Genomic DNA, 22,744 nt, shown 5'->3' with positions numbered 1-22,744 from the left:
TGAGTCATGGCTATGCTGAGACATTCCTGGCAAGATGTCAGCCAGCCTGAAGCTGGACCAATGAGAGATCTGAGGTCCTGTCTACTTGAAGAATAACCACTTTTATAGCAATAGTAAGTTACTGCCTTTGTTGTACTTTCCTTCCATGGTGCCCAAACCTTTAATAAAGTCTAGTTAACATGTTAACCTGGTCTTAGTTGTGCTGTGGGAAGTTAGGGAGGGGTCTATCTCATTTTTTGGATGGAGGAGAGCAAGGGTCAGGCTTACGTGAGATCAGAAAGGCAGCAGTGGTGGTTGTCTTTCTTGGAGGACAAGAGAGCTGAGACCATATGTTTAGTGGCTTCATGAGCAGGGCCAACAGCAGAGGCAGCAGTGTGATGAGGAGGCCACCTGCCCTGGTCAGATGCGAGGCAGGACCCAGGAAAACGCTCGGAAGTAAAGAAGTCTTATTTCCAGGGATTAGGCTGGCAGAGGCACAAGCTATAATAGTCGGGGAATTAAAAGAAAGCATGATCTTACTTTCTAGTGACTAACTGGTAAACTCTGGAACATTTGGGTTACAGAAATTACTCAATTTATCACCAAATAATAGTTTTCCAATTTATGAAAGACTTTTTACTTAAAATGTAAAATTAATGCAATCCGATAAGAAAAATTAAGAGCACAATCCAAAATGTAAATTCTCAAAGATAAATATATTTTTCACCTTAAAAAATGTCTAGCTTTGTAAAGACTAACTTACATGGCAAATAACCATTGCCATGGACATATAAACAAAATATAGATGGCTAGGAGTGAAGGCCATTAGTAAGAACTTATCTAAAATTAGATGCTTTTTTTCAATGCCAAGAACATATTAATGAGAAAGAGGAAATCGTAGTCTTGGCTTTTTAAAGATGCATTTGGCTTCTCTCTTTAAAGACTACTCTTCTGGAGTGAAAGCATTAATATTTGGAGAAAATGTATACTTTCAAAAAATGCAGAACATTGTCTTTTGATTAATTATTTATAACAGCTTAAAACAGTTTGATTTCTGTAGCCAAGTTAATTCAGAAACAGATTGAGAAAAAAACAAGCTTGGTCTCCTTGTCCTAAAAAAGAAGATATGTCTGGTGCTTTTGCCTGAAGTTTAGGTTTTAACTGATAATATTTAATATTATTTAAAATTCTTAAATTTAAAAACAGCTTTTTAACAAATGCATGACATTCTACTTATTCACTTCTAACATTAATAAAATAGAAAACCCAACTACACTGATTTTTGCAAGTGTGTGATCCTTTTATTTTGCTTAAATTCTTACCCAAGTAAGGATCTGTTTGAGCGTAATGAATGACAAGGAGAGGGATCCACTTCTGTGAAATCTTTGAGAGGAAAAGCGTTCATTTAGCTCTCACGCCATGGCACCTTATTGTAGCTCCCTTGTGTGCATATTGTACATTCAGGAACACCGTAAACATTTTAAATAAGAAAATGATTTGGTGGTATAGAAAATAAAATAAGAAGACAATTTCAGTAGAGTAATTAATTTAATGCACATCCTTGTTCTTCACAGAAAAGATAATACAGACTTCATAAAAAGCCATTGAATCTTTTCAATGTTCTCTGAAATCATTCTGTAAATAATGTAAGCTCTCAACATGCCAAAAATAAGACTGTCTTATATGAAGGGGCAAATGGAGATCCGTTTGCTTCTCACAAAAACGGACAAACAACTGTTCATTGGAATTTTAAATCTTTAAGATCTTAGTACATTTTCTCTTGAGAATTGGCATTACTTTCTTGCTTTCATTTACAATCACAGTCCAGGGCTGCTTCTTATTAATATTTATTTACTTATTTATTTGTCGAACATCTGAACTCATGCCTGATTAGCCCCAGACATTTGTAAGGCCTTGTCAGAACTATAAGCTACAGGACACAGGGGACATAGTTCCCCAACAGTGCCAACACTCTTCTTTCTAAAGAGGAAAATAAGCAACCTATATGCACTGCTTAAAAAGTTTATTATTTAAAATCTATTCTTTCATCTTCAAAAACTGCATAAAAACTAAATATTCCTCCTAATGTAGAATGTATTAAAGTGCTCCTTTATCGCTGCTTAAAAATGTATCTATTCAACGCACAATGGTATCATCCTAAATAGAAACACCTGGGGTGGAATATCGGCAGATGCCAGCCAAAAAAACTTTCGTGCATAAAAAGGAAGCGTGTCAAGACTAGAGATCTATCTATTATTGATGAAATGGAGTGTCAGGAGGAAATGCAAGGAGACGAGCAATAGCAAAGTCATGAATTAAATGGTGACTTAAAAGCAAGAGTTCCTAGTTGCCTGGCACATGACACTTCCCTATTAAAGTTTATTCAGTGGGGAACGATAACACAGCGCTGTTGCTTCAAAGAGCTACGTTCAATATACAGAAAAACTACTTCAATAACAAGATGTTAGGGAGAGTGACATCAGGACCTAATGCAGTTATTTTAACAGCTTGTCCACCAAAAAAGTCTCATGCCTTCCTTGGCTCCACACACATCAGGGCTTTCTGTGATGTGTATCTTTCCCACACAGAAACAAAAGTCAAACCTGCAGTTTATCTTGTCTGAACCTGCTACACCAGAGATGAATTTTGCAACTGTGATAACATTATAAAAATATTAATACTGAAAGAGAAGTCTCAGAATGTGGAGGAGGTTAATTCCTGAGTAGCACTCCCCAGCAAAAACACCAATAACCAAGCACAGGTTTGGATCCGGTCTCTGTGATGTCCTTGGAACTACTCCCGTAACAGTCACTTTGAAAAGCTCACAATGAAGGGAAAGTAGTCCTTCCGATATCTTTGTAACAGAAGGGGAAAGGGACTTGACCTTTAATGAAATTCCTTTTCACAGCCCTTTACTCTTCCCTTAAGTACCTTGAGAAAAAGGGTATGTGTCTTATTCATTCATGATTACTCAGTGCCTATCATGACATTTATTATTTAATTATTTCTCACAAAAGCTTATTGAATAGAAGAATAAATGAAATAAGTAAAAATGTCTAGGAGACTTTCATCTACATATTTCTTTATCTATAATGTAAGAGTAAGCACGGTAGCAAGCACTCAGTGAATGATCCACCAGCATCATGAGTCAAGTGACCAAAAGCAACAAGGCGTAATTTACTTTATTCCCTTGGAGTCTATGCTTTTGAATAAAGCAAACACAACTCAATGCACCTTAAGAATCAAGGAAAATAAAAGTTAGATCAGTGATTATATCATCTTGAAGTCCTTTAATAATTACTCCTGAAAGTTTTAGATTATGTTTCTAACAAGTTTGACAGCATTTTTTGTAACTCAGCTAGTATGTGTAGAATTGAATTCTTTATTTGGGATGGACAATATCACCTTGAGATAATAATGGCAAATAGCTTTTCTGGACAACCTGTCCAGAAACAAAAAACCATCGAGAGTTCCAGGATAGGTGTAGTTAGTGTTGGGGTAAAATTAAAAAATAAATAAATTACATGACTCACCAACTGATCACTGTACCTTCTGAGCACATTTATTTTTAGAGGTATTCAAGTGTTACCTCTTATTTTCACTGACGCGTCTGCCAAAGTATTCTTCAGTCTTTGGAACTACTTCTCAGACTATTGGATACTTTCAAACATAAAATTGCTCTCCTGCACATGCACAACTATACTTCACCCCTACACATCTTCCGCTCCTACCCCAACATGCCCATGCCCTCCAGGAAAGCAGTAAGAATAATAAAAATAAAATATTGAAAGCAAGTAAATAGATGGCACACTTAATATTGTATAGTATGAAGAGGTTTTATTTACAAAGAGATTATTCAAAAAGGAGTTCGTGGCACATATATTAGAACCACAAAGGATTATCGAGAATCCATGGCTATTAGCCGCCATTCGCCCACCACTGTAGACTTGGAGGGATGAAAGAAAGGAGAAGTTACTGGAAGCCGAAAGAAGAGGAGAGTGTATCACAGCAGGCTGCCTTGAGAGGACTGAAGGCTTTCTGTGGGGGAACCGAGTCAGCCTGAGGAAACCTCACAGGAAGAAGGCTGGGAAGCTGGAGAGCGCTGATGGTATGAAAACATGTCAGCCCTGCAGGGAGAGGCAGGGTGGACTAGGGGAGAGAGTGGATTTGTGGGAGAAAAAGAAAGTTATCTGGTATGGCAACATTGGAAGAAGCCTGAGCAGGGGAGAAAAAGCCACTCATTTGCAACAATGAACGCTTATCTTATTTCCCCTTGGCAGATGCGTTTGGGTATGAATGACCCTGGAAATAATGGGATTCTGCTCCCAGAGAATTCAACAAATATTCGTTGATCAGCAGTTACTATGGGTCAAGAATTACTCCAAACACTAGGGATTAGGATATGAATAAAGCACGGACACTGTCCTGCAGGAGGTCATAGTCGGGGAAAGATTTAGGCCCATAAACAGATCATTGCAACATAATATAAAAAGCACAGTCAGTCAAAGCATGAAGTCCTTAAGGGCATGGACTAAATCGTGTTCTTTTTTGTATAACCAGCACCTAGCAAAATGCCTGGCACATACTAGGGCTAAATAAATGTTGAATAAGTGAAAAGTATCATAGGGAGTATACACGGAGGCAAGCTTGGAAGAGCCAGCTCTGCCCTCTGACAAGTCTTCAGCAAACCTGTGAGATGGCGAAAATGTGCAGTTCACAGGTGTGTTGTTTTACTCCTTCATTTACACAATTTTTCATTGTTTATTCCTTAAAAATATTTAGGGTTTCCTTTTAGTTCGTCTATGTCAGTGAAATGCTCCATCAACCCCACGTAGACTGCCGCTTGTCCCCTCTGTTACGACTTATCCCATTTCCTAGCTCCCTGCTCTGCTTTTTGTGTATGTGTGTATATACATTTACATACACACACACACACATTTTTAAACATATAATGTATGTTTTGAAATTATTCAATATATAAAATATTGTAGGTGATAAAGAAGGCATACTGAATCATTGGGAAAAAATGGTCTACTCAATTGCAGTGGGACAATTAGCTGGCAATTTGGGATGAAAGTAAATTTATAGTCTATTTCATGCTTCATATTACATTAATTTCAGATTGAGTTAAGGTTTTAAAATGGAAAAATGAAGTGATAAAAATACAGGGAGAAAATTAGTACTATGTATGTTCATCTTGAGATAGGAAAATTTTAGTTTGAAAGAAATTACTGTAAATAAAGGTGAAAAATAAATGACGATGAGAAAAATATTTGCAATATGTATGACATAGGGTTGATATCCATCTTTAAACAGAGAAGAGGGCTCTGTGACCAGGCTTGGAAGCACCTGTGAAAGCAGCATTTCCCCACAATATAAATAAAGCCAGTGTATATACTGTTTCTCTCCTACACTGTAGCTTAGTAAATGAATAGAAAACACAAGGTAAAATTATAGCCATATTGGCCAGAGCGTGAGCAAGTTGAGGACATACACAGGTTTGTGAAGAACTCTTACAAATCAAAAAGAAAAAGCAAACATGTCAATAGTAACTAGGTAAAAGGCATGAATAAGCAATTACAAAGTATAAGCGGACATTAAACATATGAAAAAATATTTATTTTTTTTAATCTAACAAGTTGACAATGCTTTAAAAGAGGATAAAATCCAATTTGGGATAAAATTTAGGAAAATTAGCACTAGTATACTTTCTTGTCAATATAAGTTGCTTCAGCTTTTCTATGCAATAGACTCTTGTACTGAATATAAAAGACCGCCATGGGGCCAGCCTGGTAGCACATTGGTTAAGTTCATGTGTTCCGCTTTGGCAGCCTGGGGTTTGCTGGTTTGGATCCTGGGTATGAACCTGTGCACCACTGCTGTGGCAGGCATCCCACATATAAAGTAGGGGAAGATGGGCATGGATGTTAGCTCAGGGCCAGTCTTCCTTAGCAAAAAGAGGATTGGTGGCGAATGTTAGCTCAGGGCTAATCTTCCTCAAAAAAATAAATAAATAAAAAATAAGTAAATAAAAGACAACCATGATATTGTCTAAGAGAAGCCAGATTTAAAAAAAATGAATAGATAAAAATATAATGTGGCTCTTTGACAATATGAAGAAATTATTGATAATTTGTTAATGATTGATATTGATACTGTGGTTTGTTTTGTGAAAGACTTCTTCTATTTTAGAGGTAAATATTGAAGTGTTTATGGATGAAATGAAAGGTCATCTGGATTTGCTTTAACATCATTCTAGACTGGAGGGATAGGAGAAGGTAGAGATAAAACAAGATGGCCATGTCTTGATAGCTGTCGATGGCACAGGGAGAGTCATTACACAGTTTTTCTACTCTTTGATATATCAAAAAAAATCCATAGTAAAAAATTTTTAAGCTGTTCGTATCCTAACATTCACATTTTGTAAGAAATATCATCATATATGCATTATGGGTAGAAAAAAGAACAGATGGAAAGATACTGAAAGTTAACAGTAGTTATCTTGGGTAGTTTATTTTTCTCCCCTTTGCTTCCCCATGTATTCTGAAATTTTTACAATGAACATAAATTACTTTTATTGCCAGTAAAATAAGTTTCTTAAAAACGCATTCAGTGCAGTCACCTTAATCTTAGAAAACAGGAGCCATGAAAAACCAATTAATATATTTTTTTTTAGGAGACATTTTTATCTTCAAGTATTTCACCATTTTTATATTCCTTTCCTTCCCTCCACCTGTTTTCAGTTCACAACTATTAGGCATACTGTTCACTGGCTCAGATTCACTTTTCTTTCATAATTTATTTTCTATTCCATCTCTTTTCTTCTTCCTACTTGGTACATCTCAATATTAGGTCTTCATTTTAACTAACCACAATTAAACATTACTAACTAAATCCAACATTTACCTCATCACACTTTCATCTGAAACCTATGGGAACTCATTTATAATATAAGCTACAAGAAACATAGAGCAAAATGAAAAAAATGCCTTAAGATATTTCAATTATTCAGGCGGACATCATTGTAATGGACTTGTAAGCAGTAACGTTAGAGGCCACCAAAGTAGAAGTGTGCTTTAAACGAATTTTTTAAATAACAGTGAACTATATTTGTCCCTTGCACTTGGGCAGAGCGGAGTAATTCAAGAGCAAAGAGAAAAGTGAGTTTACAATAAAATGTTTAAGGGCACAAAGTTGGGTCTTCTGCCTCCTCCTACCCCCGCCCCCATCAAGTTTGCAAAATACTTGTTTTGCAATGATAATAAGAACCTTATCATTATCTTTATTATCATCCCAACATTGTACTGAGCATATTCCATCTATGGTCACTGATCTTCATAACTACCTCCACAGTTTTATACTAGTATCCCTCTATTACAGTGGAAGAAACTGAAACTCAAAGAAAGATTAAGTATATAGTTCAAAGTTGCACAGCCTGGATTCAAATACTATTTCTATCTTATGTCAAAGCCTGCGCTCTTTCAATTCCACCACACTGCGTTTATGAACAGAGTGCATTACATGGATTGATGGGGAATAAGATGGGAAAATAGTGAGGGCAAGAAAGCATGAGATGTAGCAACATTAAAGGGAGAATAAATACTCATTTCAGATGTGATGGTTATTCTTATTCTGTTTTCAGCAGTAAACGTGCACTAAAGGAGTTTATAACAACATTTTAAATTTAAAAAGACATCCCTCTTGCCATTTGCTGCATCCCAATGTGTACTGGGATGATTCATGGATTCAGAGGATATTAAAGCTGGAAGGAACAAGAGAAATCATCTAATAGAATCTTTCCCTTCTATGAAAAAAAAAAGCAGCTATAAGAGAATATTGTGAAGTGCTTCTTTATAAGCTCAATTGCTATTGCTACTTATGATACTAAAAAACAATTGGGTGTGAATTTGATTTTGTCTGAAAATTCCTCTGGTAGCATACACATCTATACTCTAAGTGCGGTAAACATGACGTATATTCGAGTAAATCGGCTACAGTAGAAGGGGCAAGACACTGAACTGGAACTAGAAGCCTGAGGCTTTGGTTTCCCTTGGGTTTCTAAGAAGTCGTGTGACCTTGATGACTTAGACTGTCAGATTACTGATGAGTAAATAGAAGCATTTGGACTGAGCTCCCTTCTCTTGGACTCTGCAAAGGGGAACAACTTTAGAGTCCTGGCAGCGAGGATGCAGCTCCTTTGTTGACACGCAAGAGGGTGTTGTGATTAGACTTGAAGTCACCTGGACAAATCACGTTTTCTCAAGATATAAGTAAATCCACAGGTACACACTCTATCTCCCAATGTTTGGATTAGTAAATGAATAGAAAATGTAAAGGAAAATTACAGCAATACAAGGCAGACTGTGAACAGTGTAAGGTTATCCACAGTCTTTTTATATAAACAGACATTTGTAACTCAGTTAAGATAGTGTAACCTTAACCAACTAGAAAAAAAATCAGGGTGAGCAAGAAACTGAGACTTTGAGATCTCAGGCAACTGACTCATGAGAGAGCCACAGGAAGAGTCAAACATTGATTTGTTTAAGAAATTGGTTAAAGTAAAAGAAAATATAGCTATATAACATTTTCTATATGTCTCCACTCAGGTTTTTAAAAATTAACCTTGTTTATTGCTTTACCTCTATATTGGGATCTATTGATTTGTAAATAAGTGATATAACTTTCATTATTAATATTCTGCATCTACTTTTTATTTTTTAAAGATTTTTTATTTTTCCTTTTTTCTCCCAAAGCCCCCTGGTACAAAGTTATATATTTTTTAGTTGTGGGTCCTTCTAGTTGTGGCATGTGGGCCGCTGCCTCAGCATGGCTTGATGAGCGGTACCATGTCCACGCCCAGGATTTGAACCGGTGAAACCCTGGGCCGCCAAAGCAGAGCGCACAAACTTAACTACTTGGCCACTGGGCCGGCTCCTGCATCTACTTTTTAAAAATCTAATTCAAATAAATCTGCAAATGATTCAGTAAATAGCTATTCAGACACCTCACTCACTAGTATGTGGGGTATTATGGCATTAGTTACACTTTCAAAGTGTCTGAGAGAAATGGCCTCAACATAAAAATGTGATGCTATTTTTGTGGTGGCATCACCAGGGGCAGGCACCGCTAGAATCTGGAGACTGGAATCTGCAAATTTATGGCCTTCATACATTTTGTTACTCCCACTCACCAATTTTGTTCATACATGCCTCGTTCTTTGACTCAAATGACATGGATAGTAACACAGCAGACAAGAAAAAAATTAACCGTGGCTATGTCTGCTAAGTAGTGACACAGATTATTTTGAGGAAAAATAATAAGCACTATTTGAAGACCCATTTACTCTAGAACACTGCATTTTTCCTTTATTTTGCAATCCTATTCTACTTTAAATACTGCTTCACAGTGTTTTCATTTGTTTATGTATTTACCAAACCAAATTCTCTAGTATGTTGTAGATAAACATAACTAGAAGTCATGTGAACTGCTTGGTCTACCTTTTCCGCTTTATTAGTAATTACTCATTTGTCTTGCTAAGAAATATCAGAAGGGCTTATTTTTCAAAATTTGAAATCAGTGTTCAGATTGATCCTCTGAAAGTAAAGTCAAGCTCTGAGAAATTTCTTTGAGGGCAAATAAATACAAGGAAGTCAAAATATGGATGCAGTTTCCTGTTTCATAGAGAAAGCCCTCCCAGTAAGGCTCTCAATGTACCCACTGACTGGATAGCCTGGCAGTTCCATAGGCCATCTTGCTACACTCTGATCTACCTATTATACCAATTTACTCACACCCAAATATAACAATATATACTAACAGAGAACAACGCAATGTTGGAAATGTCACTGGGTACCATTGCAGACATAAGGCATACGCAGCAAGGAATGAAAGAAGAGGAAGAAATAAGATAGAAGACAAAGAGACAGATATAGTGGGGACCGAAAAAAAGGAGGGGTAAGGCTAGCAAAAAGTACAGAAAAATAATTTAAAATGAAACAGAATGGTAGTGAGAAGTATAATGTCCAATACCGTGTAATACTTGGCCGTGTGGCTTATTCTCTTATACTTAAAATTGACCTGCAGTCTTTCATCAGAAAAGTGGCTTATCTGAATGATTTATATGGCATATTTGGAAAAACAGTCCTTTTGACAGGCTTTTTTTTTTTTTTCCTGCTATTATCACCCCCACTGAAAGGAAAGAAATAGACACATGTAGGATCAAAGTATTTCTGAGTGTCATTCAAGAATTTTTTTTTCTTTTGAGGAAGATTAGCGCTGAGCTACTGCCAGTCCTCCTCTTTTTGCTGAGGAAGCCTGGCCCTGAGCTAACGTCTGTATCCATCTTCCTCCACTTTATATGTGGGGCAGCCACCACAGCATGGCGTGCCAAGTGGTGCCATGTCCACACCCGGGATCCAAACCAGGGAACCCCGGGCGGCTGAGAAGCGGAGCGTGTGAACTTAACCGCTGTGCCACAGGGCCGCCCCCTCAAGAACTTTTTATATGTCTGTATCCTGGCTCAACACAAGACTAGCTCACTTTGATCAACTCCTAGCATCCTTTAGAGGTAGGAATACATAAAATATTCGTAAATCAAGTCATATATTAAATATATAAGTGAAATTCTTCCTGTAAAAACATTTTCTTAAAATAAAAACTTCTTTTGTAAAATAATCCCTGGCTTATATATTATATATTTTTTGTATTTCTTATGCTCATTTATTGTATTTGCTCAGAGCGTGGCAAACCTGAGTTTTTGCTGAAAGACTAAATTTTGCATTTGTTTTATTAATGGATACATTCCAAAGCTTGTTGGTTTTTAAATTAGTTTATGCCATAGGTAGGCTCCACTTACATGTTGAATTTTCCTACGTATTGATTAATGTGTTTAGTCTTCTTACGTGTCTTTACCCCAGTGAATAGTATTCAGGGTAATATGAAAAGAAACCCTAATTAAATGTAAAAATATTCTAAAGAACTACTCAAAATAGTACTGACAGATGTTCAATGAAATGTTCTATTTTCCTAATAATTAAAAAGCAATTGATTGAAGAGAAAAGTGTGCTTCTTATCCCTTTTGTGCTGTAACTGGTAGCATTTTAATTGCCCAAAGCTTTGCTCATCTTCTTTCATGGTTCATGTTCATGAATGTTCACTACATAGTTGAAAACTGGGGATACATGCGTCCTTTCTTCCTAGAAGATCCGTTTATGTCACTAGCTCTTCAGATTATTTCTTCTTAAAATTTAGGATGAATAAAATACAAAAGCTTTGAATTGTGTTGTTTATTATAACGAAGATGGTACAACAGCATCTCTGCTGAGATTTCTGTATGTTCTTGAGATTCTAAAGAAAATATTCTTTGGATTTTTATGGCTTGAACTTTTTGGTCAATTGCAGAAATTGCTTCGCCCTATGAGAAACTTTTTGGATTGAAATTTGGATAACATAAGGGGTCAATATCCAAAATACACAAGGAACTCATACATCTCAACAACAAAAAAACAAACAAGCCAATTAAAAAATGGACAAAAGTGGGGCTGGCCCCGTGGCCGAGTGGTTAAGTCCGCGCGCTCTGCTGCAGGCGGTCCAGTGTTTCGTTGGTTCGAATCCTGGGCGCAGACATGACACTGCTCATCAAACCACGCTGAGGCAACGTCCCACATGCCACAACTAGAAGGACCCACAACGAAGAATATACAACTATGTACCGGGGGGATTTGGGGAGAAAAAGGAAAAAATAAAATCTTTAAAAAAAAAAAATGGACAAAAGATCTGAACAGACATTTTTCCAAAGAAGATATACAGATGGCCAAAGGTACATGAAAAGATGTTCAACATCACTAATTATTAGGGAAATGCAAATCAAAACTGCAATGAGATATCATCTCACACCCATCAGAATGGCTATAAATAACAAGACAGGAAATAATAAGTATTGGAGAGGATGTGGAGAAAAGGGAACTCTCATACACTGCTGGTAGGAGTGCAAACTTGTGCAGCCACTATGGAAAACAGTATGAAGATTCCTCAAAAAATTAAGAATAGAACTACCATAAGATTCAGCTATCCCACTACTGGGTATTTATCCAAAGAACAAGAAAACATGAATGTGTAAAGATATATCCACCCCTATGTTCATTGCTGCATTATTCACAATAGCCAAGACTTGGAAGCAACCTAAGTGCCCATCAAGGGACGAATGGATAAAGAAGATGTGGGATATATACACAATGGAATACTCAGCTATAAAAAAAATGAAATCTTGCCGTTTGTGACAACATGGATGTGCCCTGAGGGTGTTATGCTAAGTGAAATAAGTCAGATGGGGAAAATCAAATACTGTATGATTTGATTCACAAATAGAAGATAAAAACAACAACAACAAAGAAACACATAGATACAGAGACTAGATTGGTAGTTATCAGAGGGGAAGGGAGAAGGGCGAAAGGGGTGACTAGGCACATGTGTGTGGTGATGATGGTAACTACTCTTTGGGTGGTGAACATGGTGTAATCTACACAGATATCAAAATATAATATGTATACCTGAAATTTATATAGTATTATAAACCCATGTTACCTCAATAAAATAAAGTTTAAAATTTTTTTTAAAAAAGAATAACTTTGGGTAAGATCATCTGTCTGCAAATCCCAGAATTAATTATTTAAAAGAAGAAAATAGAATAGCTACAGTTTCCAAAGAGTAGGAAACTGGAAGGAAGCATACCTATCCACTTTTCTTCATTCCAAAGACATCCGATGTCTTTGTGCTAGCACACTGCTCCCCAGGGCTGTCACTGTACTTAGATCTGCTCTGTTGAGCAGGTCTTCACCATTAAGGATTTAACTATGTTGTGCCCCTAAATGGATCTTAAGAGTTTGTTTGGAGTTTTTGGCAGAGAAACCCAGGTCTTCCCATTGCTAGGGAACTCTCTTCAATTTAGGAAGTCTGTCTTTCCTGACTGGGTGTGCAGCTCGAAAAGGAAAGCATAGGAAGCAGGGAGAAAAGAAGGGCATCGTGGACAAGTTAATTGTCAGTTTCTAGACAGATCACTTGATATTTTTATTGTATACTCAATTAGAGCCTCTCTTAGTATTAAACATGTAGAATTTGCAAGCATAAAAGCATAGAAAAGAGTGGAAATAATTTGGGGCAGAGAATCTTTAAGAATTTCTCGTATAACACCATGTAAACAGCTGCTTCTAGCCTTCCACCTCCACACAGTCAATAACACACATCCAGATAAGCAACAGGAAGAGAATAGAGTTGCCATTGCTATCGTGGAGAGAATGTTTCATGAGATTGATTTTCCTGTCACCATGAAATCCCACAATGGCCGTATACACATTGAGACTTTGTGGCCAACTTCATATCTGCAAGCTTGTGAAGTGGGGGTTAACTGCCACTTTTTGTAAATAGTCAGGTAACCTGACTTCTTTTAAGATTGGGATGTGTAAGTCCAAGTGAATTTTCTTATCTTTGAGCAGAATAATTCTTTCTTTCCTTCACCAAATAGAGATTGACAAACTTGAATAAGACATGGTCCCTGACTTTGAGCACTTAACAATTTCATGACAAAGACAAACATATAAATCAAATCAGGCAGATAATCTATCTTGAACCTGAATCAAATAAGTGGAGGCAAAACAAATGCACTGCGGTATGACCAGTGTGTACTAGGGGCTCTCTTGGATCATTCCGAGGACAATATAGTCAGCCTGCTGACAAATGTGTCTATACCGAGGCTGAATATACAGGTCTCAGCACAGTTTCTGAACTAACTCATGGTCCAGAAGGCTGGAATACTATTAGTTTACCCTCCTTCTGTATAATGACAGCTCAGACAATGTCCCCAGGTAGCATTTCATTTTTACTCATAAGTGCCAAACACAACTGTTATGTTGACCCCCAATCACAGACCTCTTTTTTTAATTTATTAAGACTTTATGTTTTTAGTGCAGTTTTAGGTTCACAGCAAAATTGAGAGGAAGGAACAGATTTTCCATATATCCCTGCCCCCACACATGCATAGCCTCCCACAATATCAATATCCTCCACCAGAGTGGTGCATTTGTTACAATGGATGAACCTACATTGACACACCGTTATCACTCAAAGTCCGTAGTTTACAATGTGGTTTGCTGTGGGTGTTGTACATTCTATGGGTTTGGACAAACATATAATGGCATGTATCAATCATTATAGTATAATACGGAATTGTTTCACTGCCCTAAAAATCCTCTTTGCTCTGCTTATTTATCCCTCCTTATCTTCCACTCCCCTACAACCAGTGATTTTTTATTGTCTCTATGTCTTATCTGGAATGTCATCTAGTTGGAATAACATAGCATGGAGCCCTTTCCGATCGGCTTCTTTCACTCAGTAAGATGCATTTAAGGTTTATCCATGTCTTTTGATAGAGTGATAGCTTATTTCTTTTTAACACTGAATAATGTTCCATTGTCTGGATGTACCACTGTTTATATATCCATTCACCTACTGAAGGACATCTTCTTTGCTTCCAAGTTTGGGCAATTTTGAATAAAGCTGCTATAAACATCTGTGTGCAGGTTTTCATGTGGACTTAAGTTTTCAACTCCTTTGGGTAAATACCAAGGAGCCTGATTGCTGGATTGTACGGCAAGAGTTATGTTTAGTTTTGTGAGAAACCGCCAAACTGTCTTTCAAAGTGGCTGTACCATTTTCCATTCCCACTAGCAACAAATGAGCATTCCTGTTGCTCCACATCCTTCCCAGCATTTGGTGTTGTCAGTGTTCCAGATTTTGGCCACTCTAATAGATGTGTAGTGGTATCTTGTTGTTTTAATTTGCATTTCCCTGATGACATGACGTGGAGCATCTTTTCATATGCTTATTTGCCATCTGTACATCTTCTTTGGTGAGGCGTCTATTAAACTCTTTGGTCCATTTCTCAATCTGGTTGCTTTCTTATTGTTGAGTTTTAAATGTTCTTTGTATATATTTTTTTTAAACATATGTTTTACCCTTTTTAACAAGGCCACGTTTCTTTCTTTTTTTTTTCCTTTTTCTCCCCAAAGCCCCCAGTACATAGTTGTATATTCTTCATTGTGGGTCCTTCTAGTTGTGGCATGTGGGACACTGCCTCAGCGTGGTTTGATGAGCAGTGCCATGTCCGCGCCCAGGATTCGAACCAACGAAACACTGGGCCGCCTGCAGCGGAGCGCAGGAACTTAACCACTCAGCCACGGGACCAGGCCCCGTTCTTTGTATATTTTAGATAACAGTCTCTTATCAAATGTGTCTTTTGCAAATATTTTCTCCCAGTCTGTGGCTTGTCTTATTCTCTCTCTCTTTTTTTATAATACCTAATTTAGAGGGCTGTTATCCTTTTTCTTTTTTTAAGATTGGCCTGAGCTAACATCTGTTGCCAATCATCTTTTTTTCTTCTTCTTCTTTTTCTTCTCCCCAAAGCTCCCCAGTACATAGTTGTATATTCTAGCTGTAGGTCCTTCTAGCTCTGCTATGTGGGATGCCACCTCAACATGCTTGATGAGCGGCGCTAGGTCTGTGCCCAGGATCCAAATCAGCAAAACCCTGGGCCACTGAAGAAGAGAGCGTGAACTTAACCACTCAGCCATGGGGCCAGCCCCTGTCTTATTCTCTTGACATTATGTTTCACAGAGCAGAAGTTTTTGATTTTGGTGAAGTCCAGCTTATCCATTATTTCCTTCATAGCTCATGCCATTTCTGTTGTAACTAAAAAGTTATCACCATACCCAACGTCATCTAGGTTTTCTCCTACATTATCTTCTAGGAGTTTTATAGTTTTGCATTTTATATTTAGGTATGTGGTCCATTGTGAGTTAAATTTTGTGAAGGATGTAGGGTCTGTGTCTAGATTCATTTTTTTCATGTGGAAGTCCAGTTGCTCCAGCACCATATGTCAAAAAGACTATCTTTTCGCCATTATATTGCCTTTGCTCCATTGTCCAAGATCAGTTGATTATATTTTTTGGGATCAGTTTCTCAACTCTCTATTCTGTTCTATTGATCTATTTGTCTATTCTTTTGCCAATACCACACTGTCTTGATTACTGTGACTTTATAGTAAGTTTTGAAGTCGAGCAGTGTCAGTCTTCCAATATATTGTGTGGGCTGTTCTGGGTCTTTTGCCTCTCTGCATAAGCTTTAGATTTAGAAGAGTAACTTCCCTGACCTTCAGTTCCCTCAACTGTAAAATGAGGATAATAATAATATACCCACTTCCTGAAACTGTGTTTCAGCATTTAGCAAAGTAACAAGCAAGTAGTATGCACTTAATGTCTTTGATATTTTTCCTGAATTGTTTCAATAAGGCCAAAATTAATTAAGTGTGTATATATGCATTCCAAATGTGTGTGTGTGTTTACAGGGCGTATACATGTCAGCTTCTTGGAGGACAGGGCTTAGGTTCTTATGATTTCACAATCCTTTTTTTACATATAACCTTTTTATTTTGCACTTCCTGTTTTAACTTTAAACATAGAAGGGACAATTTCTAGACAATCAATAGAACAGCTGCTAGGGGAAAAAAATAGAAATGAAGTGGCTAAATGATTGAAGGTTGACACTTAAAAGAATAGTCTTGCAGTTAACAGCTGTGTATTCCAGAAATAAATATCTGATAAATACACCATAACAAAGAGCAAAAATTGCTATCTAATGTTACGAATTCATAGCTAGAGAGCTGAGAACTATTGAAAAACAATGGCAAATTTTCAGCATTGACCTTATTTTCTAAACGAGTTATAGTTGCATGATAAGAAACAGGAAAAATAAGAATAAATCCCCTGACAAAGTCTAAATTGTGTGGCATTTAAGGCGTACATGAACACTGTGAAATATACTTTAGATATCATCTGAAGCTTTTAAAACATGTTTTGAATATTGAATAATAAATGTAGGTCATTGTAAATGGCCATGTTCTCCTTCAGCTCTAACAATCTGTCTGTTCTTGTCATCTGATCTTGGTCTACACGGAGACATTACACTCTGCATCCCCCACCCCCCACATCCCCCCCACACACACACACATACCCACCATTCTTTTGTCTTTTGTCCTTTCAGTGGTGTAGATCTGCCGTCTTCTCTGTGTGATGAGAGGGCTTACGAAATTAGAAAGCCTGGGTACCCTTCTGTGAGGTCCCATTTCCTGAATGTGATACATTGGGCAAGCTTTTGCCTCTCTGAGCTTTAGTTTCCTTATTGTAAAATAGAGAGTCAAGTGAGCTAATCTCTGACACAGACCTTTAAGAAAACATTTTGAAGCATCACCCAAATGCAAGATATCATTATTAATCTCAGGAAATACTGTGAACTGGGTAGTAAAAAGGACCAGTTTCTAGGTAGTTTTTCTCCCAGGAAACAAAACAAACCCTGAATCTATTTGGCTTCCTGTTTCTGTATCTCCTAGCTACAGCAAATTCAGAGGTATGTGAAAATCACTCTAGTGCCTTCCTTAGCTGAGATGTACTTCCCAGTTCATGTGGATTACATAAGCCTTCACTTATTCACTTAACAAATACTGATTGAGTACCTTTTGTACCTTTTTAATGTCAAGCACCACACTTGATGTTTCTGGACAGATCTGTGAAAAAAACATAGATCCTGGCTCTCATGGAGCTTAGCATTCTATCTGAAGGTGGAAGGAGGGAAGGTGGGTGGAGGAGGGAACAGACAATAAATAATAAACATGGAAAATCACTAATATTCACTGTATGTTAGAGGATGATAGTGCTGTGGGAAAAAGGAGCAGAGCACATAAAGGGACGGGGAAGCCTGTCGAGAAAGGGTTGTCAGCCGGGTGGAAGGAGGGGTCTAGTTGCATCATCTAATAGAGTAGGCCTCCAGGAGAAAGTGACTTCTGAGCAAAGACTTGAAGGCTGAGAGGATTACTCAGGAGACTATCTGGAGAAGAATGTTCCATGAAAGGGACACCCAGTGCCAAAGCCCCATGGTGGAGCTTTCTTGGCATGTTTAAGAACAGCTTTGTGTCTGGAGAAGAGTGAGTCAGGGGAGAGCAGCAGGAAAGGAAGTTAGAAAATAACATCGTACCTAAAATGTGTGACTCCTATCAAAACTTTCAAAGATACGCTTCTTTGTTCTGTACATTCTAAAAGCAAGAAGACTTCAGCTTTTGCTCTGATGCCTAGAATTGTTTCAACAATACTTGACTACTTCTTATCCCTTACTGGTGGAAAAACACTGGTGGTGTAGTACCCATTGACTGTTTTCCTTCAGCCCTTTTCCTCTTTTCTGACTATAACCAGCTTTGAAAAGCCTGAACTCCTCTCACACACACCCTAAATTTGCTTTAACAGCTGCTTCCAGTAGGCTGTAGCTTTCTTTCCAGGTTTTCTCCCTGCTCTCCATTAAAGTCCTTCTACCCCAGGGTAGGTGGACAATCTTCTCTTTCCCTTTATGCCCTTCATCCAGCTGCCCAAAGAAAACAACTGTCAACAAGAGAGAAAACTTAGGGGGTCTCCATTCCTATTTGATTACAAGGAAGGGGAGAACAGGATGAACCCAAGAGCATGTAATTTAAAAATCAAGCCCATCTCCCCCATGTTGAAGTCAGAGAAATGGAGGCACAAAGATATTCATTGCTTTCCTTTCATCACAAGAAACCATAAGATACTGTGAGTATTATGATACTGTTTACCCCAGGCAGGACGGGAAACCTTACAACATTACTCTACGACAGAAGTGGAATTATGCTCTCCTCTATCAAATTTTCTTCCTTGGTTCAGACTCTGTTTCATTGAATTAAATTTATATTTATCAGATAAAGCCGTTTAGTATTTTTGCCGGGTTTGCACTGGGAAGGGTTTAGATTTTTTCTGAGAAGTTTTAATAAAACATAAACTGGTTCCACTAAGATTCTTTTTAAAAATTCAGACAATCTGATCTTTAGGGCAGGATTTTTTGAACAGTTGTAATAATTTCCTAACACCTTCTGTAATACATCATTATGCTGTTTTATAGCACATTTGGGTGATAACTTTTATATTCGTTTTATCCAGATCCTGACATCATGTAGATCTGGCATTAAATTATTTTGTTTGGGATTCTACTTTTAAGTAGCTGAATGTCAAAATAACTTAAAAGGATGTTTTAAGAAGAACGAACAAAGAGAAAACATCTGCCCTCCAGTTTGGCCGGTTTCTATGGATGCAATCCTGTCTATAAGAGAAAATTAGGTCACTGTGGAATTTAGTATAAGGAGAGCATTTGAAAGAGCTTGCATTCTTTGCTAAGCAGGGGCTGTTAAGGAAAACCGTTCAGAGAAAGAACCCTGAAACTTTAGAGTTGTCTAGTCTTACCTAACCTCTTCCACCAGTTTGCTTCATTCTGATTTCTGCACTTCCCTCCCCCTTATAGACGCACTTTCTTTTCTAGGAAGTCTATATTCTCTAATGGCAGTGGGGAGACTCGCCGTGACTTTCCAAACCTCTCAGCGGTAGATAGACATTGTTTCCGATGCCCTTCCCTCTGAGGAAATCAAGCTGATTGTTTCTACTTTGTTTGGAAATCCCAAGGCTTACATTATGCATGGGTCATCCCTCAGGCTCTCCTGAGGAGAGTGAAAGGGATTGGGCAAATGCAAACACTCTCAAAGTTTTCTTCTGCCAATCTTCAAGGTCAATGTGGTTCTTCTTTGGCCAAAATGATGCCATTAGCCAGTCAATCAATGATAAAGGACAGAGGAAAAGAAAAACTGGGATATCTTGAAAGCCACAAGAAAAAAAATCATGAAAAATATTGGTAGATTTGACTATATATGAGTTTGTCTTTATAAAACTAAATATATTTCCATAAGTCAAAAAATACCATAAATACATATAGTGTATCTCTGGAAAGAAGTACAAGAAATGTGTTTCAGTGGTCGTCTCCACTGAAAGGAAACAAGAGATTAATTTTAAAGAGAATAGTCTACTACCCTGATGGTAGTATAGCAAAATGGGCACTCTCAGAATTGCTAGGGAAAGTCGAAATTGAACATCCTGTCAAAAAAGCAATTTGCCATCTCAATCAAGGAACTTAAAAAGTTTCATGCCTTTTATCTTAGTAATTCCATTTTCAGGAATGTATTTTAAAGAAATAAGCTGAAATGTAGAGGAGGGTTTTTATAGCAAATATGTTACTGAAGTATTTTTTATAAAAGTGAAAACATAGGAAAATTTAAAAGCCCCGAATGAGGTAAGATTAGGTAACCCTTTTCCTATTTCTCATTATTTCGTACATACGTTTGTTCTAGCAGCCATCATATTGGGTTCTCTTTATTTGCATGCATGTCTCTTTAAGAGAGTGAGTGTTCAGAGCGGGACAAAGAAATTTCATTTGTTTAATCCCAGAGCCTACTATAATAACTGGGACCCATTTGGCTCTCAGTTAACACTTGTAAAATTAAGGCAACTGTATTTTATTTGTGTCAACCACGCAATCCATAATAATCACTGAGATCATTATTTCTCCCCACCTCCTAAGGCCTACACACCCATAAACATTAGAATAATTCAATCCATTTTGCAGTTTAGCTAAATTAGACTGTTTAAAATAAACTGAATTTAGGTGTGTCCATTTGTATATATAGAAAGCTATTGGCACAGTCACAAACAAACTGAATTATATCTCTGTATTTTACCATGGTTAGTATTGATGTAAAGATAATCAGTAAGACAAGAGAAAATATTTCACGTCAGATTTAAGATTTTACATGAAATTATCAATGCTTCAAAAATCAACAGCTTCTTTGTCAGCTGGATCCCAGGAGATATGTGAAACTGATACAGCATGGAATAATAATTACAGAATTTAGAAAATCAAATATGTATTTGTGTATACCAAGCTTCAGGCTATTTTCTGTACCTTAAAAATAGTTTTAACTAAGGTGTTTTAAAAGGCAGTCTTTTGGGTTTAAGCCTCCTACCTCCACTGAATTACATCGAGGGCAATGAGAAAAATTGCAGGCGAGATCACAGAGCACTGTTGGAAAACTATTTTTGACTGTTATTTGGAAGTTGCCTGTACGTGGAAGTGTAACAGCTGCACTTCACTTCTGTCCAATTCTGATCTTTGTGATTTTCTCTAAGATGTGCCAAGCCTCAGTAAATTATATGAGAAAGGAACAATGCAATCATTATTTACCCAAATTGTAATGCCTTCCTATTTCACTTCAGGAGTAGAATTAAATGAATCGATAAGTGGAAGTGTTCATGTGTGGAGGATTGAGGTGCCCACACACGCAACTTTTACCCAGGGTTTGGGGGTGAGTGGAGGTGAAAAATTATTTTGGTATTAAAGAATTGGAATACTAGTAGTGTTTTTAAAAAGCCTGAAGAATTAAATCCACTTAATTCCTAAGTATCTCTTAATATGATGTAACTCTGGCTTACATATAAAAAAATACAGGAAAAAATAAACAGCTAAATGATGGGCAAGAGGGAGAAAACTCACCTTAAACAACTCAAGCAATTCCTCCAGGAAGGAGAAGGGAAGAAGAAAGGAAGAAAGGGAGGGAGGAAGGAGGGAAGGAAAGAAGGGAGGGAGGGAAGGCAGGGAGGGAGGGAAGAGAGGGGAGAAGGAAGGAAGGGATAGAGAAATCTAGAGCTTGTACAGCACCTAAGACATCTTCTTACTGGGTGTTGACTACCTCCTGGCCAGGTGGGCAGCAACCCTGAAGGCAGAGACAATATGGCACACCAGAAGCACACAGAGAGCGGAAAAATCCACTCTTCCTAAGGTGTGGAGAACCCATGGGGGACAGGGAAGGGAGGGCAAAGCTAGATGACTTAGGAGGCTATTGCAGTAAATGGTGCCAATCTAAGTCCATTGTAAAGATTTTTTTTTTTAAAGATTTTATTTTTTTCCTTTTTCTCCCCAAAGCCCCCCGGTACATAGTCGTATATTCTTCGTTGTGGGTCCTTCTAGTTGTGGCATGTGGGACGCTGCCTCAGCGTGGCTTGATGAGCAGCGCCATGTCCGTGCCCAGGATTCAAACCAACGAAACACTGGGCCTCCTGCAATGGAGCCCACGAACTTAACCACTCGGCCACGGGGCCAGCCCCACCATGGTAAAGATTTTTAACCAGTCTTCCCTCTCTGAGAGGCTGGGAAATATACCTTATTTCCCAGAGAAAATTTGTTCTCTGTAGTGAAGATGGAGGAAAGTAGATTAATTGAATATTTAGAAGATAAAATTAACAAAACATAGTAACGGATTGGCTACGGGTACAAGGCACAAGGAATAGTCAAAGATTTGTATAACTGGGCAGATGAGAATGCCATCCATTTAAGGAAAGCTGAAAATATAAACAAAATGGGTAAAATTTATTGAGAATTCATTGTGCAATTGGCATTGTTCTAAATGCTTTCCACATCTTATAAAATTTGTTCTTTACAACTCTGTGATACAGGTACTGCTACTGTTTTCTCCATCATATAGATGAGGAACTGAGGCAAAGAAAGATACAACAACATGTCCATTTTCGCATAGATAACAAGTAGTAGATCTAGGTATTGAGTCCAGAGTCATCCTTTTAGCCACTTGTCTATACTGGCCCCTGTTCAGAAATGTCCCTCACTGCCCCACCCCCAGACTATCTCCCTTGGGTTGTACAGTCTAAAGGACCTCTTTCTCCTTCTCACCTCATGGCTTTCATTCTCTTACCGTGGTCACTTGCGATGCTCACAATAATAGCTTCCTAGTAGTTAAGTTGCTATCAAATCTCCAGGCCAAAAA

General features: G+C 37.7%; 1 long non-coding RNA gene across 4 annotated transcripts in view; it reads right to left on the bottom strand.

The window, feature by feature from the left end:
* The window catches only part of LOC102150079 (uncharacterized), a 30,246-nt gene extending 12,833 nt beyond the window's left edge, over positions 1-17,413 (bottom strand). For 2 of the 4 annotated variants that reach the window (XR_011425200.1, XR_011425202.1), the window contains exons 1-2: positions 17,045-17,410; positions 268-480 (exon numbers count right to left, since the gene is read on the bottom strand). This is a non-coding gene — a long non-coding RNA (uncharacterized lncRNA). Of the gene's footprint in view, positions 1-267; positions 481-17,044 lie in introns of all 4 variants that reach the window. The other 2 variants (XR_011425199.1, XR_011425201.1) reach the window with 2 other exon arrangements.
* Positions 17,414-22,744: the final 5,331 nt, after the last annotated feature.

This window comes from Equus caballus, chromosome 14, assembly GCF_041296265.1.
Source record: "Equus caballus isolate H_3958 breed thoroughbred chromosome 14, TB-T2T, whole genome shotgun sequence".
Classification (NCBI taxonomy): Eukaryota; Metazoa; Chordata; class Mammalia; order Perissodactyla; family Equidae; genus Equus; species Equus caballus.
Note: the sequence above shows the minus strand (reverse complement) of the source record. Positions and strands in the feature narration are given on the sequence as shown.